This window comes from Mus musculus, chromosome 3 (genome assembly GCF_000001635.26).
Source record: "Mus musculus strain C57BL/6J chromosome 3, GRCm38.p6 C57BL/6J".
NCBI lineage: Eukaryota > Metazoa > Chordata > Mammalia > Rodentia > Muridae > Mus > Mus musculus.
Genome location: NC_000069.6, coordinates 13,909,868 through 13,934,076, shown reverse-complemented (window position 1 = coordinate 13,934,076; position 24,209 = coordinate 13,909,868). Strand labels below are relative to the sequence as shown.

Here is a 24,209-nt window from a genome sequence, read left to right as displayed (position 1 = left end):
TCTATAGAGAATATTTATGAAACTATAAGACACACAGACAGACTGATAGGAGTGTGGCTTACTCCGCACTCCAAATGGTGGTTCTACTCCTACCGATGTCACAGACAGTGATGAAAGAAGACCTGATGACCTAGCAATGGCTATGTCATAGGAGTTATTCCCACACAGAACACTGACACCTCATTTGGTAACCTTTACAGTCAGTCAGCTGTCTAAACAGTTTCTCTCTTAGAGATTCTTATAGATACGTGAGTCAAGAGTAATATGCTAACTGGTGATTATGGCCTGAAAGAAATAATGACAGCAGTCCAATACAGTGGAAAAGCTGAAAAAAATAAACAGCTAAAAGGTATAAAGTCCAGACATTCTAATAACTTTGTAAAATGAGATTTATAAAGCATTTATAAGACTATCAAGTCAAGGCATTATGGGCAATTTTCATTCTACTTGATGTTACTACATGATGAAATGAACTTTTTCTATTATTCTTCTAACTCCTTTCTATTTCTGTGCCTATTCATTCTTTATTTCTTAAATTTATATTTATACATCAAATATTTGTGTAAATTTTCAGTGTCAAATTAGACAGTTGCTAGAAGTGGGGTGATTTACATCTCAGGCTGTAGAGGAAAGATGTTCCATTGTTTGAATCTAGTTCTTCCATCTGTGACCTGGTCCAGTCTGCCTCATAGGCTTACCCCAGTTTACCTCATTAGTAATGTGTTCTCCTCCTATTACATACTCCCACATGGTTTGAATAACAATTTAAATAAAATATTGAAAGTTCTGAGAACAGTGTGAAGAATAAGTATTCCCTGCTATTGCTACAATTGTCCCAATAGATCAGATCTTAAACGATCTCAAATCCATTACTTCAAAATTAAAATTTATTTTAGTATTTCTAGAAGGATTAGAACACACCACTAGAAACATCATGTGTTAATGAGTTCTAACTAATTTGAGGTAGAATTTTTAAAGTTACATGCAGGCATACACACACAAACACACAATAGTGTCAATGGAAACAATTAAATTCTTCCTTTATTATTTTAGTGCATAATATTATTTTTCTTGTTTATTTGCTCTGGCTGAGAATTCCAGATATAAAAAAATCTAATACTTTCAATATTATATATTAGTAATAACAGTATATTTTCTTTATCATGCTTATCAAAGAACAATCTTTCTCTTTGCATCATTGAATAAAATGTTAGTAGTAACCTTGTCTTAAAATCTTTTTAGAATTCTCTCATATTATTAGATCCCCATTGCAGTTTCCCATCCCTCCAATCCTCCCAGTTTCCCAACCCCAACCTTATGTCACCCCTGTTTTCCTTCAGAAAAAGCAGGCTTCAAGGGATATCAACTGAACATAAAATACACTACAGTAAGACTAGGCACATACCCTCATGTCAAACCTTGGCAAGGCAACCTAGTAGGAGGAAAAAGGTCCCAATAGCAACCAAAAGAATCAGAGATATCCCTCTCCCACTCTTAGGACTCCTACTAGAACCTGAATCTACACAACCATAACTTATATACAGAGGAACTAGCTCGGACCCATATAGACTTGGTGATTGTTGCTTCAGTCTCTGTAAGTCCCTATGAGCCCTGATTTGCTGATACTGTGGGCCATGTTTTTGTGTGTCCTACAAATCTATGGCTGCTACAATCCTCCTTCCCTTCTTCTGTGGAGTTCCCTGAGTTCTTCTTAATTTTTGGCTGTGGTTCCCTGCACCTGCTCCTATCATGTGCCAGAAGAAGCCTCTTTGATGATGACTTGGTTAGGTTCCAGTTTATGAGTATAGCAGAATATAATTAGAAATCAATTCATTGACTTATTATTAGTATTATTATCATTACTATTATTACCATTATTATTATTGACAATTGTGTTTGATTCTATTCTGGGTCTCTGGGCTATCCAGCTTCTGATATGGTCTTGATAGATTTGAAAAATTATGTTTTTATATCAAATTTATAGAAAGCCTTCTCTTTTTCACTTACTAAAAGACAATTTTGTGCATGCTTTTCAGTTCCACATGGATCAAAGTTATCAACATAAAACCAGGTAAACTGAACATGATTGAAGAGAAAGTGGGAAATAGACTTAAACTCACTGGCACAAGAAAGTACTCTCTACATAGAACACCATTGTCACAGTCACTAAAATCAACAGCTACTACAGGGGACCTCATGAAACCAAGAAGCTTTGTCGGTCCATCATTTGGAACAAGTAGCAGCCTGAAAAGTGGAAAACATTTTACCATCTCTACAAATGATAGAGGGTTAATATACAAGCCATATAAAGAACTCCAGAAAATATGTATCAAGAAAACCAATAACCCAACTTAAAAATAGGTTAAAATTTAAACATAAATCTGAATAAGGGAAACACAAATGGCTTTTTGAAACTCAAAAAGAAACAGTCAACATCTTTAGCCATCTGAGAACTCCAAGTTGAAACTAGAATGAGATTTTTTTCTTCTTTTTTTTTAATTAGATATTTTCTTCATTTACATTTCAAATGCTACCCCCAAAGTCCCCTATACCCATCCTCCGCCCTGCAACCCAAATCATCCACTCTTGCTTCCTGGACCAGGTATTACCCTGTATTGGGGCATATGATCTTTCCAAGACAAAGGGCCTCACCTCCCATTGATGGCCTAGTAGGCCATCCTCTGCTACATATGCAGCTAGAGACACAGCTCTGGGATGGGGGGGAGGGTACTGTTTAGTTCATATTGTTGATCTTCTTACAGGGTTGCAGACCCCTTTAGTTCCTAGGGTACTTTCTCTAGTTCCTTCATTAGGGGCCTTGTGTTCCGTCCAATAGATGATTATGAGCATCCACTTCTGTTTTGTCAGGCACTGGCATAGCCTCACGAGAGAGAGCTATATCAGTGTTCTGTCAGCAAAATTTTTCTGGCATATGCAATAGTGTCTGGGTTTGGTGGTTGTATATGGGATAAATCCCCAGGTGGGGCAGTCTCTGGATGGCTCTTACTTCCTTTTAAGCTCCAAACTTTGTCTCTGTAACTCCTTCCATGGGTATTTTGTTCCCCATTCTAAGAAGGAGCAAAGTATCCACTCTTTGGTTTTCCTTCTTCTCGAGTTTCATGTGTTTTGCAAATTGTATCTTGGATGTTTTAAGTTTCTGGGCTAATATCTTTTATCAGTGAGTACATATCATGTGTATTCTTTTGGGATTGGGTTACCACACTCAGGATGATATCACCCAGATCCATCCATTTGCCTAAGAATTTCATGAATCCATTATTTTTAGTAGCTGAGTAGTACTCCATTGTGTAAAGGTACCACAATTTCTATATCCATTCCTCTGTTGAGAGACATCTGGGCTCAATCCAGCTTCTGGCTTATTTTAAATAAGGCGGCTCTGAACGTAGTAGAACATGTGTCCTTATTACAAGTTGGAACATATTCTGGGTATATGCCCAGGAGAGGAATTGCTGGATCTTCCAGTAGTAGTATGTTCAATTTTCGAGGAAACGAAAGACTGATTTCCAAAGTGGTTGTACCAGTCTATTTGGAGTTCTTTATGCTTCTTGTACGTTCATGGGCATCTCTTTCTTTAGGTTAGGGAAGTTTTCTTCTATAATTTTGTTGAAAACTCCCTATCCCCTCCCCTCTCCCTCTGCCACAAACCCACTCACTCCTGCTTCCTGCCCAGGCATTCCGCTATATTGGGTTATAGAACATTCATGGGACCAAAGGCCTCTCCTTCCATTGACGACTGACTAGGCTATCCTCTACTACATATGCAGCTAGAGCCATGAGTCCTACCATGTGTTTTCTTTGGTTGGTGGTTTAGTCCTAGGGAATCTCTTGGGGTACTGGTTAGTTCATATTGTTGCTCCTCCTATGGGGTTGCAAATCCCTTTAGCTACTTGGGTACTTTCTCTAGCTCCTTCATTGGGTACCCAATGCTCTGTCCAATAGATTGCTGTGAGCATCCACTTCTGTATTTGTCAGGCACTGGTAGAGCCTCTCAGGAGACTGCTATACCTGGCTCCTGTCAGCAAGCTCTTGTTGGCATCCACAATAGTGTCTGGGTTTGGTGGTTATATATGGGAAGGATCCCCGGATGGATCACTCTCTGGATGGTCAATCCTTTAGTCTCTGCTACACACTTTTTCTCTGTAACCCTACACCTGCCAGAATGGTTAATATCAAAAACACAACCTATGCTGGCAAAGATGTCAATGAAGGGGAGCATTCATACATTGTTGGTGGTAGTATAAACACAGACACTATGCAAATAAATGTGGTAGTTCTTCAGGAATATGGAAACTGACTTAGCTCAAGATCCAGCTATACCACTCTTGATGCTTCTTCCTACCACAATGAACACCTTGCTCAATCATGTTCATTAAAGCTTTACTTATAACATCCAGTAATTGGAAACAACCTAGATACCTCTAAACAGAAGACTGGGTAAAGAACATATGTGAATGTACACAATAGACTATTACTCAGTTGTTAAGAAATGTAATTATGTAATTGGTATTAAAAAAATTAAAAATCATCCTGAGTAGGTTTCCCAGACCCAGAAAGACAAATATGATCAATGCCTTCTTCAATTATTATTATTACAGAAGCTTTCTACTACAGTAGATGGGAACAAATATAGAGACCCACAGCCAGACATTATGCAGAGAGTTTATCTGTCATCAATGGAAGCGGAGGCTCTTGGTCCTGTGGAGACTTGATACCCCAGTGCAAGGAGATGCCAGAGTGGTGAAGTAGGAATTGGGGGGCAGGTCCCTCATAGAGGCCAAGGGGAGGGGGAAATGGGATGGGGGGGGTTGCAGAGGGGAAACCAGGAAGGGAGAGAACATTTGAAATAGACAAAATAACCAATATAAAAAAAAGAATCAGGGTGGAGGGAGGACATTGAGAAAACAAATTCCTCTATATTAACTTGAACAAAGTTCCCATAAACTCAGAGAGACTGAAACAGCATGTCCTGCAAGTGTCTGCATTGGTTCCTCAGAGTATGTGTTATGGCTTCCAGTTTAGTGTTTTCTGGTGTTTCTATGTGTATGAGTGAGTTATTCCTTCATTCTTGTCCTTTCTCTTTGGTTTTTTTTTTTTTTTTCTTCTGTTCGCTGCCTTGTCCAATATTAAAGTTATGATTTTGTTTTATCACATTATACTTTATTTTGCTATATTTCAGAAAAAATGAATAATTGAATGCATGAAGGGTGAATATAAACATAGCCACTAGGATACAGTTGACTAAACTGCCACTTCCTGCTGGGAGAGGAAAAAATCAGTTTTCTTCAATGGAGTGACATTAGGTATAGTAACCACTCCAGGACAGGCCACATGTCCAGAAGCACATGTTCACCATGTAATGAACTCCACAATGTTTGTGTTCTTTTGTTTCGTTACAGTTTCATGGGTTTAATTTTTTTTCTGTTTTAGTGTGTTTTTATTTTGTTTCCATGGTATTAGAAGGTTTGGTTGTTGTATTGACTTTTTTTTTTCCTTTTGTTTTATTCTTTTTTCTTTTCCTTTTGAGAAGAAACTCAAAGTTGTGTCAGGGATGGGGGAGGATCTTAAAGAATTTGGGGAAGTGAAGAATATAATCAAATATATTTAAGTGTAAAAATTGTTTTAAATAATAAAATATAATAAAAATAAATAAGTAAATACATCTAAAAGAAAGAAAGAGAGAGAGAGAGAGAGAGAGAGAAAGAAAGAAAGAAAGAAAGAAAGAAAGAAAGAAAGAAAGAAAGAAAGAAAGAAAGCGAGCTTATATGAGGTTTTGTTGGCTTAATATGGTGAATCAATTTGTTGATTCACATTGATTCATTTTGCTCCTAGTGCTACTCATACATGGTTATCAATTTTTTCTACTCAGTTTGCTAGTATTTTACTAAGCATTTTGTTTGCATTTATATTCATCAAGGTTACAGGCCTGTGATTAGTTTTTTCTTTTTTTGTCTACCCTGGCTTTGGCTCCAGGGCAGTTTTGGCCTCAGATGGTGAGTCTTTCTAATTTTTTATGTGAGGCCACATGTCCAATAACCAGACCAATGCTTAAGATATATGACTTGATGTGCAACTATTTACAAAACAAGTTGAAATATTATTTTCTGTTGTTTCTTCAATGTCTTGCTACAGTATTAGGGACATAAAATGACAGAAAACTATTATTATAATCCTGAAAGTTAGAAATGTCAAAATATCATTGATTACTCTACACTCTATTTTGTAATATGTATGCATACACATCACACACATATGTATGAATGTATGTCTATAACTGTGTCTGAGTATATGCTCCCAAGCCATATGCATGTGATTTCAGACAGAAGTCCAAAAATGGCATCAGATATCATAAAACTGGAGTTAGAGGCTGTTGGAAACCTTCTAGTGAGATTAATGAAACTAAAGCCAAGTCCTTCACCACAGCATCAACTTTCTTAATAACTGAGCCATCTTCCCATGCCCTTAGTGTATACACTTTAATAAAGTTCAGGGCAGAATCTGCCAGTCGTTTCCATATTCTGTAGGTAGTATACCATTTTGTCTCATGACTTCTCCAAATTCAAAATACATCACTCCAACCACTGGAGCTTCCATCATTTTGATTTTCCTTATTTGGAATTTTGCATTCCCATAGTAAAAAAAAAAAATCCTTGCTCACATTAGCCCACCTAGATAACCCAAGATAATTTCTAAGTGAAAATTTCCTATTTTGCAACATGAGATAGCATTTGCAAAGGTACTGGTCATTAAGATAAAACTGTTTGGTATACAGCTATTCTGTCTACCAAAAATGTGTACTCTAGTTTCCTAATAGTCACATTTATGATCTACAAAGTATGTACCTTAACTTGTTAAACCACGAAAGCATGAATTCAAGTCATACTCTCACCTTAACTCGCTAACCCTAAAATATCTCCTAAAAAGTTTAAATCAAGCATAGGTAGGACTCTTAACAATTTTGGGATAAATATCCTAAAGTGAAACTAGTTAACCTAACTAGTGGAAACAAGTTAGGTTCACAGAGTAATCTTTTTTTTTTTTATTTATTTTTTATTATTATTTTAGTAGGTATTTTCTTCATTTACATTTCTAATGCTATCCAAAAAGTCCCCCATACCCTAACCCCTCCCACTCCCCTACCCACCCACTCCCACTTCTTGGCCCTGGCATATGAAGCAGGATAGAAGAATTTTAGACATTATCAAAACCTGAGGGAAAGCAGGAGTCAGCAACTACTATGGATGGGAAACCTCCATTAGGTTTCAAATTCTGGGACTAACCCTTGTGATGTTAAGCTCCTCAGGATCTGTCAATGATTACATAATACTTGGCAGTATTTAATCATTTCCTTTGAACTAATGAACATCAACAGAATGAATCTAACAGATTAAATATAGTTATAATAAGATGTACAAATCAGTCTGATCTCAGAAAAGTATTTACAAGTTTTCGGTGAAGGGTGTTGAATAGTTCACAGGTACAGTATCCTTAGCATGAACAAAAGCAGAGTATTGGTTAATCATTTATTATTATATGATTTGTTTAATATGATACAAAAATATGATAAAATTTAATGAAAACTTGTACAACCACTCTGGAATCAACCTGGTGGTTTCTCATAGAAACAACTCATAGGCATATACACAAAAGATGTTTTTTATTAGCTATTTTCTTCATTTACATTTCAAATGTTATACCCTTTTCTAGTTTCGCCTCCAAAAACCACTATCCAATCACCCTTTCCCACTGCACAATGTCTCCATGTTGTATTCTTTGCCATGTTTTGTCCCTCTTTATAATCCACAAATGGATTTAACAGATATCTATAGAATGTTTTATCCTAAAACAAAAGGTTATAACTTCTTCTCAGCACCTCATGATACCGTCTCCAAAACCGACCATATAATCAGTCACAAAAAAGGCCTCCACAGATACAAGAAGATTGAAATAATCCTATTCATCCTATCAGATCACCATTGGACTAAGGCTGATCTTCAATAACACCATAAATAATAGGAAGCCAACATTCACGTGGAAGCTGAACAACACTCTACTCAATGGTACCTTGGTCAAGGAAGAAATAAAGAAAGAAATTAAAGACTTTTTAGAGATAAATGAAAATGAAGTCACAAAATACCCAAACATATGGGACACAATGAAAGCAGTCCTAAGGGGAAAACAAAGAGCTCTGAGTACCTGCAAAAAGAAAAGCATACACTAGCAGCTTAATAGCATACCAAAAACTTCTAGAAAAAAAGGAAGTGAATACACCCAAGAGGAGTAGACAGCAGGAAATAATCATACTCAGGGCTGAAATCAACCAATTAGAAACAAAACAAACTATACAAAGAATCAACCAAACCAGGAGCTGGTTCTTTGAGAAATTCAATAAAATAGATAAATCCTTAGTCAGACTAACTAGAGGGTACAGGGAAAATATCCTAATTAACAAAATCATAAATGCAAAGGGATACATAACTACAGAACCTGAGGAAATATCCAAACCATCATCAGATCCTACTACAAAAGGCTATACTCAACAATACTGGAAAACCTGGATGAAATGAACAATTTTCTAGACAAATACCAGGTCCAAAGTTAAATAAGGATCAGATTAAGGTTCTAAACTGTCCCATCTCCCCTAAAGAAATAGAAGTAGTCATTAGTAGTCTCATAAGAAAAAAAGAAAAAAAAAAGAAAAAAGAAAAGCCCAGGACCAGAGGGTTTAGAACAGAGTTGTATCAGACCTCCAAAGATGAGCTAATACCAATTCTTCTCAAACTATTCCACAAAGTAGAAACAGAAGGTACCCTACCTAATTCATTCTACCAAGTCACAATTACTCTGATACCTGAACCACACAAAGACCCAACAAAGAAAGAGAACTTCAGACCAATTTCCCTTATGAATATTGATGCAAAAAAAAAAAAAAAACCTCAATAAAATTCTCAAAAGCCGAATCCAAGAACACATCAAAATGATCATTCACCAAGATCAAGTAGCCTTCATCTCAGGGATGTAGGGATGGCTCAATATATGGAAATCCATCAAAATAATCCACTATATAATCAAACTCGAAGACAAAATTTACATGATCATCTTATTAGATTCTCAGAAATCATTTGTCAAAATCCAACACCAGCATGATTAAAAGTCTTGGAAAGATCAGGAATTCAAACCCCATACCTAAACATTATAAAATCAATGTACAGCAAACCAGAAGCCAACATCAAACTAAATGGAAAGAAACTTGAAATTTCACTAAAATCAGGGAGTAGACAAGGCTGCCCCCCTCTCCCTACCTCTTCAATATAGTACTTGAAGTCCTAGCCAGAGCAATTAGACAACAGAAAGAGATTAAAGGGATACAAATTGGAAAGGAAGAAGTCAAAATATCACTATTTACAGATTATATTATAATATACATAAGTGACCACAAAATTATACCAGAGAACTCCTAAAACTGATAAACAAGTTCAGTGAAGTAGCTGGATATAAAATTAACTCAAACAAATCCGTGGCCTTTCTCTACACAAAGAATAAACAGGATAAGAAAGAAACTAGGGAAACAACACCCTTCACAACAGTCACAAATAATATAAAATACCTTGGTGTGACTCTGAGGAAGTGAAAGATCTGTATGATAAGAACTTCAAGTCTCTAAAGAAAGAATTTAAGGAAGATCTCAGAAGATGGAAAGGTCTCCCATGCTCATGGATTGGCAGGATTAATATAGAAAAAATGGCCATCTTGCTGAAAGCAATCTACAGATTCAATGCAATTCCCATCAAAATTCCAACTCAATTCTTCACAGAGTTAGGAAGAGCAATTTGCAAATTCATCTGGAATAACAACAACTTAGGATAGCAAAACCTATTCTTAACAATAATAGAGCCTATGTTGGAATCACCATGTTTGACCTCAAGCTGTACTACAGAGCAATTGTGATAAAACTGCATGGTAGTGGTCCAGTGACAGACAAGTTGATCAATGGAATAGCATTGAAAACCAGAAATGAACCCACATACCTATGCTCACTTGATCTCTGACAAAGGAGCTAAAACCATCCAGTGGAAAAAAATGACAGCATTTTCAACAAATGGTGTTTGCTCAACTGACAGCATGTAGAAGAATGTGAATTGTTCATTTCTTATCTCCTTGTACAAAGCTCAAGTCTAAGTGGATCAGGAACGTCCACAGAAAGATAGAGACAGAAAAGATATTCTACCATACGACAAGGACACTTGCTATACTATGTTCATACCAGCTTTATTCATGATAGCCAAAAACTGGAAACAATCTAGTTGTTCCTCAACTATAGAATGTTTTTTTTTTAAATGGGTTCATTTAATTAAAGAATAGTACTCAGCTATTAAAAAAAAAGCCATAATGAAATTTGTGGGCAAATGGATGTAACTAGAAAATTTCATCCCGAGTCAGTTAATCCACACCTTACAGGACAAGTATGATATGGCCACACTTATAAGAGGATATTAGTCATAAAGTATAACTAAACTATAGTTTACCGAACCAAAGTCGCAAAATAACAAATATGGCCCAAAGAAAGATGGTTGAATCTTTCTCAGAGGGGAAGGGATCCGTGTGGGAGATTGGATGTGGAGGGGAGTGAGAAGAGGGCAGTAGGTATCAAATGTAGAGAGAGCAGGGGAGAGAAAATGGAAATATGCTGAGAGAGGAGCAAGATATGGAATAGAGGGAGGACTCTGGGGGCCTATGGAGTTGACTCTGCTAGGACTCCTAGCACAGGGGGTTATGAATCCTGAAATGGCTACTTCCTGTAGCCAGGAATGACTACTATTGGAGGGATAAATACAGCAATCCAACCTTTGATACAAAATGATACAGAAGCACAACCTTTGATCCAAAATGTGCCCTGCCTATAAGATGTGCAAGCACAAAGAGCAGAGATGAAAGGAATAACCAAACAATAAATGCCCCCGATTGAGACCCATCCCATGGTCAAGAACTGACCTTGACACTGTTAATTATACTTTGCTATGCTTGCAGACAGGACCCTAGTATAAAAGTCCTCTGAGAGGCTCCACACAGCAGCTAAGGAAAGAGACCCACAACCAAACATTAGCTGGAGCTCTGGGCATCTTATGGAAGAGTTGAGTTCAAGAGCAAGAAACCCAAAAAGGACAGGGTCTCCACAGGAAGACCAACTCAGTCAAATAACCTTGGACTCTTGGGGCTCCCAGAAATTAAACTACCAACCAAAGAGGGAGCATGGATTGGACCTTGGCTCCCTGAACATATGTATTAGATGTCCAGCTTGGTCTTGATGTGGGTTTCCCCAACAACTGGAGTAGAGGCTGTCCCTGAACTGTTGCTTTAATGGAAATCTTTTTCCCCTTCCTCAGCCACCTTGTATGGCATTAGGGAGAGAGGATGTGCCTAGTCTTACAGTAACTTGAGGTGATAGGGAAGGGAAGAAGGGGGTGCAGTGAGCAAGCTACTAAGGAACGGAACATGTTGGTGGTGGTGAATCTGCATGAAAGTACTGGGAAGAGAAATGTATTGTGATGTATATAATTAATGAATTAATTAATTAACAACAAAAATTTACAAAGATCTTATCTTATTTTTATGGTGTGTAACAAGGGACTCATAAAAATTAATATTTTCCTAGAAATGTGACTTCTAATTCTTCTACATTTTATGTTTATCTTAACCATGTATTTTATTTATTTTAATATATTTATTTTATTTATTCTAATATATTTTAAATATTAATTTATTTATTTTATATTTATGACTGCTATATCTGCATATAAAACTGCATGCCAGAAGAAAGCATTGGAACTCATTATATATGGTTGCAATCCACCATGTGGTTGCTGGGAATTGAACTCAGATCCTCCAGGAGAGCAGTTGGTGCTCTTAATTGTTGAGCAATCTCGGCAACTATTTCAATGTATTTTATTTTAAACATTGATAGATGAGTAAGAGATATCATTGTGGTCTTAGTTTTCAAATTTCCTTAATGATTCATGAGGTTCTAAGACATTGAATTTTTGTCACTCTCATTTCTTCTCATTTTTCTGTTGAGTTTTTTCTATAAGTATTATACTGTGTTGTTACTTCATAGAAATTCTGGATAAATTTGGGGTGTGGGTCTTTCTTTTGATATGCACATTGCATGCATTCTGCAAGAATATATATTGGAATTCATATCAAAATGATACATTTACTAAATATTTCCAACAATGACCAGGGCTCTAAAACTTTTTCTCTAGTATTCATCATTTTTATGATCATTCAGAAATTTTTTTCCTCAACAAAATTATGCAAATAAATTTCTATGACTATTTCTAGAAGCTCAATAATGTATACGCCTTAATTTCCAATCTTAATGTAATTAATTTTGTTGTATGGCATTTGCAAAGTGACCTAGATTCTTGCTTTCTGAAAGGGGATTCCACTGACACAGAGTTTAAATGGAAAAGATAGTCCCCTCCATACAATGATGCAGAGTTACATTTGACCCCACTAGATATATGTTGTATTTATTTCCATATTCTACTTTCAGTATTCTTATATGTTATGATCTATTCTTGCCATATATTGCTTTAATTTTTCTGCTTTTAAATATGGTCCAATATTTAGGTCTCCAAAGTCCATTTACCTTTTTTATGGTAGTTTTTACAATACTTTTAGGCTTTTTTTTCCATATTAAACTGTAGAATAAAACAATCATTTTTAAAAAGATCACTGATAATTTTAGCATTGCGATAATTTTGTAGATTAATTTTAGATAACTGACATCTAAGCTCTTCAAATCTTTGCAAATGTTTTGACGTTTTCAGGGCATCTTTCACATCTTCATTAAACATGAGATGTTAGAAATGCCATTTTACATGGTTTCCTTTCCAAGTGGCAGTTTCTATATTTTTCTTGCTATCATTGGCATGTTGGAAGATGATTTTATATATTGACATTTTGGAATAACTAAAGTACTTGTAATTGATTCAGTTACGAGAGACAACATTGCTCCATATTTTCTGAATGTCCAATCAAGTAATCTACAAACAAGGATATTTTTTTCCTTACTGTAGTGACCTCTGACCTTCTGTGCGGCATTATCAAAGTAATGAGAATGACCAATTTATTTTCAACCATGTTTTCAGAACAAATATTGCTAGCCCTTTACTAAGTATAATTCTGTTAATATGCACAATTTTTTATATTCAGAAACTTCATGTTTCATTAAAGATATTGTCTTTTACTCTAGTTTTCCAAGGGTTATTTTTTTTTGCTTGTTTTCTTGCTTGCATGTTTTAATCCTAGTTGTATATTGGTCTTGGTCAGATATATTTCTGTTGCTTTTTTCCTCATTTATTGTGATATATTTAGGTCCATTTAAGAGTGCTTCATCAGAGCTGATTTTCTAGAATAAATAACTATGTAATTCTGATGTTGTATTCTTTTTATGGATAATTGCATTTGATTTGCTAATATTTTGCTCTTGGTTAGCATTCTTTGTCTATTCACACAAGAAAATTTGAACTCACTGAGTGATTTTTCTATCATGTATTTTGTATCTATTTTAACTATGCTCAGGGTATTACTTCTTTGTGTTGGATCCAGTAAAGGCATGCATGCTTTCTTCTGTGTTTACAAGCACTAGAACTAGCCCTCTCCTCCAGTTTCAGCATCTCCACAGGGAAAGGAAGCTCAGCTATTGTGGCTTTGCAGGCACTCAGAGGTCTTTCTTAACTATAAAAGGGCTCTTCTATGTTCTTTAGGGAACAGAGGGGGCACTGATTGAGATGCTAAATTAACACATACATTAATTAATAGAAAAATTTAATCAGATAGTAACTGGATATATCAGAATTTATTTTTGAATTTTATTATATACTTCAATTCATTATTATTTCATTATTTCTGATGAGGAAAACAAACTATTGTTATAGTAACGTATAGTTTCATGATGTTGCAGCAATATTAGAAAGTTGAAGCACAATCTATTCTTTCAACAAGCCAGAGATGAAGAGAGGATCCTGATTTCATCTCAAGCGAGTTTTGTGGAGAAAGATAGTATCCTTGTAATCCCGAATGTCATACTTTATATATGGCAGAAACCTGAATCCCTTTAGCTTTCATATAGTAGCCATTCATCACATGATCATTTATCACTTCATGATCTCTTACAAAGCTATCCTGACAAACACTACAAAATGTTTGCACTCTGATAAGAGTGAAGAAAGCTATTTTAAGTCTAGGCTTAATAAATACTAGCCATGTGGAAAGTCTCCAAACATTGCTGTGACTTCCCTGTAAAATATTGTAACTATAGAGTGCTGACAAAACCTGAATTTTTTTCCTTTTGACCTCAAAAATCACTCTTACACAGATAAGAAAGTTTATCAATCATATTATTTGAAAGCAGTTTTATTTATTTTATCTGTATATTCATATATCTCTGACTTTGTTTTAGTGATATATTTACATACATGAATATATGAAATATCAGGTGCTGACTTCCAAATCTTGCTGCCCAACAGCCAGTCTTAAAATCTTTATTTGCATCTCCTATTAATTTTTCTGAATTAGTACAAAATTTTAAAGTTTTGATTAGTGAATTTATAGATTCCTGTTTTTTATTATTTATGTATGAGAAAACAAATAAACTTTTAAAAGAATGGGTATTTTTTGATTAAAATTTTTTCATAACTTGTTTTTATTTTTCTCATGTTATTAAAGAAATATACAAATAAAATTTTGATATGTCTGGAATCCAGGCTAGTGTTATGATAGAAGTATATACCATGAAATGATTTTACAGTCAAAAATCTTTATCTCCATACACATGAACTTTAATATATGGTAAGTACACTTATTATTTACATTTTAACATATTGGAAGTATATAATAGTCAGTTACTGGAGATTAGTGAGTACTTACTGATCACAATTGCCATAGAATCTACTAAATCTTTGAGTTAATTCATCCTACATAACTGGGGCTTCAAAACATTTCTCCAAGATTTTCCCACTCTCCCTATCTCTCAACTCCTGGAAACCACCATTCTATTCACTGCTTCTCTGAGTTTGTTACCTTCAGAGTCTCTACACAGGTAACATTGTAACAGAGTTCATTTTTGTGTTCCTAGATTATTTTACTTTGTATTTCATTGTACAGTTTCATCTTTATTGTTAAAATGAATAGAATTTATTTATTTTTAAATGCTAACTATCTCTTCATTGCATACACACATTATGTAACATTATCTTAATTTTCTTATATGATGGACAAAAACAAAGAAACAAACAAAAAACAAAGAAAAATCTTTCTACTAACTCAGGCTAAACTACAAAATGCAAAAATCACTCTGAAATACTGACTTTATTTTCATGCTATATAGCCAATTGTGGGATTGCAGTTTATTAGCTTGCACGGTAGTTATTTCTAAATTTTAAGGCATGCTCATGATATTTTTCATAATGGGTAGGCGAATTAACACTAATGACACCTGTTCATCAATATTTTTTTATTCTGACAACATTTATTCTAACATGCCAATTGATAAGATCAAACATATTTGAATATGTACCTTCTTGCTCCTGGGAATATTTATTCAGATTATTTTTCAGAACCTATTAGGTGGTTTCTTTTCTATTTACTATTATTTTTAAATCCCTTGTGTAGTATTTGTAACAATAGCTCATTAGAAGTTGTCTCAAATCCAACAAGATGTCTTTTTATGCTATTAATAGGGGAGTGTTTGCTGAACAGAAGAATTCTACACTGACACATTAACAGTGATCTTTGCTTTTGTTGTTGTTGAAGGGATTTTAGATTGATAACTAGATACATTAATGCTGAAAGTAATGTTAAAAATGTTAAAAATCTGGATGGTCCTTCCTTCTGTCTCAGCTCTGAACTTTTTCTCTGTAACTCCTTCCGTGGGTATTTTGTTCCCCATTCTAAGAAGGAGCAAAGTATCCACACTTTGATCTTCCTTCTTCTTGAGTTTCATGTGTTTTGCAAATTGTATCTTGGATATTCTAAGTTTCTGGGCTAATATCTGTTATCAGTGAGTGCATATCATGTGTGTTCTTTTGTGATTGTGTTACCTCACTCAGGATGATATCCTCCAGATGCATCCACTTGCCTAAGAATTTCATAGAATCATTGTTTTTAATTGCTGAGTAGTACTCCACTGTGTAAATGTACCACACTTTCTGTATCCATTCCTCTGTCGAGGGACATCTGGGTTCTTTCCAGCTTCTGGCTATTATAAATAAGGCTGCTATGAACATAGTGGAGCATGTGTCCTTCATACCGGTTGGGACATTTCTGGTTAATACCCTGTAGCTGTCTTCAGACACACCAGAAGAGGGCATCAGATCTCATTACAGATGGTTGTGAGCCACCATGAGGTTGCTGGGATTTGAACTCTGGACCTCTGGAAGAACAGTCAGTGGTCTTAACCACTGAGCCATCTTTCCAGTACCTACAATATCTCCTTAATGATTATTGCTTTGAAACAAGTCAACATAATGCAAATCTCTCTAGAGAGACTCTCTGGTCAAGGCCACAGCTTCTTTTGTGCTTTATTCTACTTAGCTAAATCATCTCTTTGGAATGTCATAAGAGGACATTCAATCCTTTGTTAAGAGACTTGACCAACCTCAATTATTTTATCCTGCCGATGTCTGCTGAAAAATTGCAGAGAACAACAGACAGAATCATATGGGATTTTGGCTTGAACCAAATAAAACCAATGTGGAATGCACAAAATACAGAAAGTTTGTCAGAGTGGTAAATCAAATGTCACAACCATGGAACATGATCATTTTACTATGAAGTTTGTTCTTATTAAATGTCCTATGTATTGTGTGTTTTATATAGTATATAAGCGCTTCCTTTGGTTAGTGCAAATAAAAATCTTGATGTCACAAATCATCATTTCTGTTACATAATAAATAGCTCATTTGAGGTCTACTAACATAGTACTCTGATTTACTATAAAATATTAATTTTAACTACCTTTGTTAGGTAATTTTTGGTTCAGTTTGGATTCTATAGCTATCAATTCTCTGATACCCTTACTGGAAACATTCATTTCTACTACATTTTCTATTTTCCACACCACTGCAGTAAATTCTAAGCTTGAAATCTGGAATATTCTTAGCATGTAAGGTACTAAACATGGTAAAACCAAAAATAAATAAATAAATAAATAAATAAATAAATAAATAAATAAATAAGGCAGCTATGAAAATAGTGGAGCATGTGTTCTTGCTACAAGTTGGAACATCTTCTGGGTATATACCATTTTCAAAATTTTAGGCCATGTGCCGACTCTTTAATTAATTTGAAGTGATTTATATATACAAAATCATATGAAGTTCCTGTTTCTTTTTCCTACATGTGAATATATAGTTTCTCTATTTATTTAAAAGTGTTCTTTCCTGTGTGTTATTCTGTATTTTGATTAATCACAATGTGCTCTGTTCCTCTGTCTGCTGTTATGGACCATGCTACTACTTTACATATTATAGCCTGATGGTATATTTTGAAAATAATTCATTGTTGGATTTTTATTTGCTTTTATCTGTGTATTGTTGTTTTGTTACAAACTTTTGAAGATCATAGGGTTCCAACATAAGTTTTTACATTGATAAACACTACATATGTTATTTTAATAATCTGAAATGATTTTCAGATTGGTTTTACAAGTATACTTCCTTAAACAAAAAAACCACAAGAAATAAAAATGAGTGGTAATTTTACAAAGGATAAGTTCTCCTCTTCCTTCTCCTCCTCCTCCTCCTTCTCCTTCTTCTCCTTCTTCTTCTTCTCTCTCTCTCTCTGTTTCTCTCTCTGTCTCTCTCTCTGTCTCTCTGTCTCTCTCTCCTATCTCTCTGTGTACATATATATACACACATTCACATATATGTGTGTATGTATATACATACATATACATATATACATATGAAAGGAAAATATCATGACCAATGTGAACTTATTAACATTCTTATATTTTTCTCATCAGCAAAATCCCAAAGGTGTTAACCAAGTGAAAAGGCAGATGAGGGAATGGAAAATGAAAATTGTAATCAAAATCTTGGATAATAGTACAGAATGGCTTATCTACCTGAGCAATTGGAACTAGAAAGTTTCTTGTACCCAGAGCAATAAAAGAAAACATTTTTTTCCTGGAAAATAGATGAAGTTTTAGAATAGTTCTGTAAAATATTTCCTGAAATTCAAAAGGAGACAATGAGCCACTAATTGTTTGAAAGGCTTGACGAGTTTCTTGGTGGTATAACACACTGCCACTTTTGCAGCAATGTATACCTCAAGCATCTACTGCACACTATATTAATACAGCCATAGGGGATAAAGCAATTATAGCTAAAATCTTAGGTAAGAGTGTTTCAAAGCAACAGACAAATGTGCCTGATAACTCCTGAGAAAGTAAACCTATTTCTATCAGAAAATAAATTAATAAATGATACTTTTATGACTTAACTGTGTGCTCCTTAAACAAGTTTCTTTCCCATCTGCTGTACTTTATCAGGAGTGCTCGGAACTCTTGTACGTTATCCCCCAGGGGAGAACACACGGAAGCATCAGGCACATAATGTAAACACAAGGGGAGAAACAAACCATCTTCCCTTCTAGTTCCTTCTGTGTGCCCATGTGTACAGAGAATATTATTTATTGAATAAGCAAGTATTCCTTTCAGAGTGGCTTGGTTAAGGATCAGATATTTAGGAACTGCAATTAATATAAATCCCCCTTGTGTGTTATTATTGCCTCAGCACAACTTTTCTGAAAGAAATATGAAAGTAACAGAAACTTAGAAGACAACTGCATGTTGAAATAGAGTGAAGTGATTCTCCTGCCCTCTTTGTAAATTATTTTATATTGTTATCAACTCATACTTTCTGTGCTATAATTATGTAACTTTTCTCTTCCCTTTCCTCTCTCCAAACGCTTCCTTATATTCCTCATTGCTTTCTTCAAACTTGTGAACTTTTTAATTAATTGATGTTACATAAATATATGCATACATGTATAGTATTATGCCATATGTATTAGAATATATATTTTCTAAATAGAATCTCCTTAGTTTGATTATTGTCACTTCTGTGTTTTCAGAATGAGCATTTGTATTGGACAAGGGCTGAACAAGAATGCCAATATCCATGCTAAAATGGACAGACGAAATCCCAGGAGCCTTTAACCTTACACAAAGAACTACCAGCAACAATGGAATGCTGAGAGTGGGAGAAACAGTCTTGTGAATTCTTAATCAATTACCCATTGGGTTTTCTTTAAGAAATCTATACTGCTCAGCATGCAGGAGGTAATTCGTACAGTAAATACGTTGGAAGGTTGCCTGTTTACCCATTGCAACAAAGTTGTTCATTGTCATGATTCAATCAGGAAGTAATTGGAAAATTCATAAGGACAACAACAACAACAAAACAACAACAATGTAATAGCTTTTGCGGGAAAATAAAAGAATATGTAGAATTCTTCAATAGAATATTTTGTGAAATACCATCTACATATTTTTAGCAAATGATATAGGGACTTTAATCCTATAGGAAGATCCACAAGCAATTAATAACTGCATAGAGAGTGGTTGAGCCCCTTAAGTAGTTATCCAATACCAAGTGGTTGGTCCAAAACACACACACACACACACACACACACACACACACACACCACTATACTAAGGAGGTTATATTTACATATTTATTTCCAAAAATATATAGCAATACAAAATCATGCATTAGATAGAATGAATTTGAGAGGGGGTGTGAGAAGAAGCTTCGGAGGAGTTGGAGGGAAGACATGGGGAGGGGAAGTGATATAACTATTTCTAAACTAAAAGCTAAAATGTATAGAAAACAAGGAGTTCCTTTGTAACGTAGAATATGAAGATTGGAACAAATGGTTGTTTTGCAGTCTGCTGGTTATTTAAGAGAAGAGTAGTATGGTGAGATTTCATTGTGAACATACATTCTGAAAACTCTACAGCTCCAGTAGGCCAAAAAATGGAACCTCTTAGAAAACAGAAATAGAACAAGGTTTATTTTCCACTTGTGTTATAGATGTTTATTTCTTGAAAAATGGCATGTACAGGGGAAAAGGGAGAAGCATATCAGGCTAGTAATTCGTATTAGAAGAGCATTCATTGGAGCTTTGAAATTCTCATAAAATGTCTTCTTGTGCAGGAGCCAGGTTCAGAGTATAAAAAGTTTTCATTGTAAACAGTCACTACTGAGAAAGTAGCTGAGGTAATTGCAGCTTTATTATCTTTTATTGCACAAAAATATTAATAAATACTACTTTTTCTAAGCATTTTCTGTTCATAATAACATTTTAAAAAAATCTCTAGGTTTATCACCAGGTTAAATTGTCCAGTAGATTTTGTTTCAGATGCACTTTTCTGAGATAAGGTTTATCCTAAAAGCATATATTTTGTCATGGTCGTTAATAGGAAAATTATTTTATTCTTAATATTGTAACATACATTTTCTAATTAGATAGCTTATCCTCACTCTCTGTATGCTACTCAATTTCCTTTTAAAGTATATAAATAGTAGATTGACCAAGTTGATTTTTTTTTTACCATTTCTAGTCTGCATTTAATGTTCTGAGTAAACAATACTGAAACTCATAGTAAATTCTAAAACATTATTTTCATTCTATTTATTGAAGGCCAAGCCAAAATCAAATTTATATCTCATAGCGTACTGACAATTGGAGACAGATAAGTTAAACCCTCAAACTTAACACAAATGACTCTGCACTGGTGAAATCTTCTTGACTTACCATTCTTTAATTCCTTCTTTTCTCCAATGTGAAATTTCATAGCACTTATCATGCATATGTAGTGAAGTGTGGGCAAATGAAAACATTCAAGTGTATTATTACTTCTGCAGTTGTTTTTTGTTTTTGTTTTCTTTTTTCTGTCCTCCATTATGCTAGACATGGTTACTAAAGTAACAGATTTTCTTGGGGCATACGGATGGCAGAGCTAGTTACTATTTAGCATCTTATTATCCAAAGTGATATAGAAATGGCTAGGAAGTCTAAATTGTCATTTGCTGCTAATTATACTCAAATGCAGATCTGTAAGATAGTCTGAGGTGCTGTATGGATTTGTGATTAAATAAGTTTTGTTGAGAAATTTGGGGGCAAAGTAAGTGTACTTCATTAGCTCTTTCTCAGTAAGGAGCGGGGTTTGTATAGCCACATTTACCCAGGACTTCAGCTAAGCCCATACTTCAACTGCTTTGATCCTGTATTAATCTCATATAGTTAATGACATCTTCTAGACTTATGATTATTCTAGCCATATCATTGTAAAGGACAGCATTTCACAGTACCCTTCCCCATCATGTGAATGTCCTATATACAAAGTAACTTTTAAAATGACTCAAAAATTGAGAGGTAATATTTAAATCTTAAAAGAAAATTTAAAATAGTATCTTAGGGATGAGGCATAGTCCATTCAATTCCCTTATACAAAGGACATTTAGTATTTACCCATTAAGAGAATAGGATAAAAATTATTACATGAAGAAATTAAATTAAAATAATTTAAAACTAATAGAATTGTTCAAATCATTAAACATCTATGTTTTTGTAAAATGAAATTCTTAAAATTAATATACCATTCAAATTATTCAGTTCATTAAACTAAAAAAATAATAATATGCAAATCTAATAAAATTGTCATAAACAATATTTTTCAACTAATATAAAATTCCAAAAATATCTCTCAAAGAGCCTTATTAAATAAATAAATTTAGAGTAAAATACATACTATTTGTTATAATTATTTTTAAAAGTTTAATTTCAATATGTTTGTAAAGTTATTTGTAAGAACCAAATAAGTTAAAAATAAATACTAATAAATTTTATATAAGGAAATATGTTCTACCCTCGAATCTTTTTCTTCTCCTCTTCCTCCTCCCCCTCCTCCTCCTCCCCCTCCTCCCTCCTCCTCCTCCTCCTTCTTCTTCTTCTTTCATTTGTCAACAGTATATTTTTATCAAAAATTTGTGACATATTTTGTAGCTACATTTAAGCACTAACAAGTATAGGTATAACTCAAACTGTGTTTATTTTGTTGAAAATCATCAAAGGTATTTTAGAATTTTATCTCACATACTCTCAGTCTTTCTGAGTATACTGAATACACTAAACATTGTCAGAAAAACATTAAACATCTTGGCTCCCCACAATTTTTCAATCTTTTGGTGAAAGAGTCTTAAGGGTTACTTTTGCAATACATAGGGAGTATTTTGTCATCATCTAGGCTGTATAATTTGTTTTGTGGAAGAACCAAAGAGAAAACCATAAGAAGACAAAAGAAAACCCATCTGGAGAAATGTTAAAGAATAGGAGTGGAACTACAGCATGATTATAGACAAGAAAACATGAAATATGCTTCTATACTCTCTGACAATTGTACCATTCAATAAATAATCCCATGATCTGAAATGTAAGGAATTTGTACTGTTAAATCTCTAAGCTCATTTCCAATTCTACAAATTCAAAATCCTTGTGATACCTTGTGAATGCCTGAAATCAAAGTCTATGCAAATTCACACAGCAGATTTACATGACCTTGGCAAGAAAGCACAATGGCTTATGGTACCTACATTATAAAGTTCTCATTCTTTATAATTATTGTTAGATCTCTTTAAAGTTCTTTCCTGAAGTCTTTCTCAAGAAATAATCATCAGAATTGTTCAATGCTATCCAAGAATTATGTTAAAAATGAGTTAAAAGTCAGACAGAGAATTATGAATAATGTTTAAAGTGGAAAGAATATGAAGGAACTACTAGACTGATTTCTGAGTGATTGTACCAGCTTACAATCCCACCAACAATGGAGGAGTGTTCCCCTTCTCCACATCCTCGCCAGCATCTGCTGTCACCTGAGTTTTAGATCTTAGCCATTCTGACTGGTGTTAGGTTGTTGTCAGGGTTGTTTTGATTGTCATCCCTGGTGACTAGGGATGTTGAACATTTCTTTAGATGCTTCTCAGCCATTCAGGATTCCTCAGTTGAGAATTCTTCGTTTAGCTCTGTACCCCATTTTAATAGGGTTATTTGATTATCTGGAGTCTAACTTCTTGAGTTCTTTGTGTATATTGGATATTGGCCCTCTATTGGATGTAGGGTTGGTAAAGATCTTTTCCAATGTATTGGTTGCTATTTTCTCCTATTGACAGTGCCCTTTGCCTTACAGAAGCTATGCAATTTCATGAGGTCCAATTTGTCAATTCTTGATCCCAAGCATAAGCCATTGATGTTAAGTTCAGGAAATTTTCCTCTGTTCCCAAGTGTTAAGACTCTTCCCAACTTTCTCCTCCTCCTCCTTCTCTTCCTCCTCCTCCTCCTCCTCCTCCTTCTTTTTCTAAAAGATTTATTTATTTATTATATGTAAGTACACTGTAGTTGTCTTCACATACTCCAGAGGAGGGAGTCAGATCTCTTTACACAAGGTTGTGAGCCACCATGTGGTTGCTGGAATTTGAACTCAGGACGTTCAAAAAGCAGTCAATGATCTTAACCACTGAGCCATCTCACCAGCCGCCCCCCCCCAACTTTCTCTTCTATTAGTTTCAGTGTATCTGGTTTTATGTGGGGGTCCCTGATCCACTTTGACTTGAGCTTTGTACAAGGAGATAAGAATGGATCAATTTGCATTCTTCTACATGCTGAGCTCCAGATGAACCAGCACCATTTGTTGAAAATGCTGTCCTTTTTTTCCCACTGGATGTTTTTAGCTCCTTTGTCAAAGATCAAGTGATCATAGGTGTGTGGATTCATTTCTGGGTCCTCAATTCTGTTTCATTGATCTACCTGCCAGTCTCTGTAACAATACCAGGCAGTGTTTATCCCTATTGCTCTGTAATGCAGCTTGATGCCAGGAATAGTGATGCCCCCAGAAGTACCTTTATTGTTGAGAAGAGTTTTTGCTATCATGGGTTTATTGTTATGCCAGAAGAATGTGCAGATTGCTCTTTCTAACTCTGTGAAGAATTGAGTTGGAATTTTGATGGGAATTGCATTGTGCCTGTAGATTGTTTTTGGCAAGATAGGCATTTTTACTATATTAATCCTGCCCATGCACAAGCATGGGAGATCCCTCCATCTTCTGAGATCTTCTTCAACTTCTT

At 34.8% G+C, this 24,209-nt stretch overlaps 1 protein-coding gene and 1 long non-coding RNA gene across 10 annotated transcripts in view; one reads left to right on the top strand and one right to left on the bottom strand.

The window, feature by feature from the left end:
• Ralyl (RALY RNA binding protein-like) overlaps positions 1-24,209 on the bottom strand; it is a 710,633-nt gene that overhangs the window by 248,211 nt on the left and 438,213 nt on the right. The gene's annotated exons all lie outside the window — the stretch shown is intronic.
• On the top strand, positions 175-19,549 carry Gm41998 (predicted gene, 41998). The gene is made up of 3 exons (NR_168284.1): positions 175-349; positions 2,037-2,071; positions 19,159-19,549. It is a non-coding gene; the product is annotated as a predicted gene, 41998 (long non-coding RNA).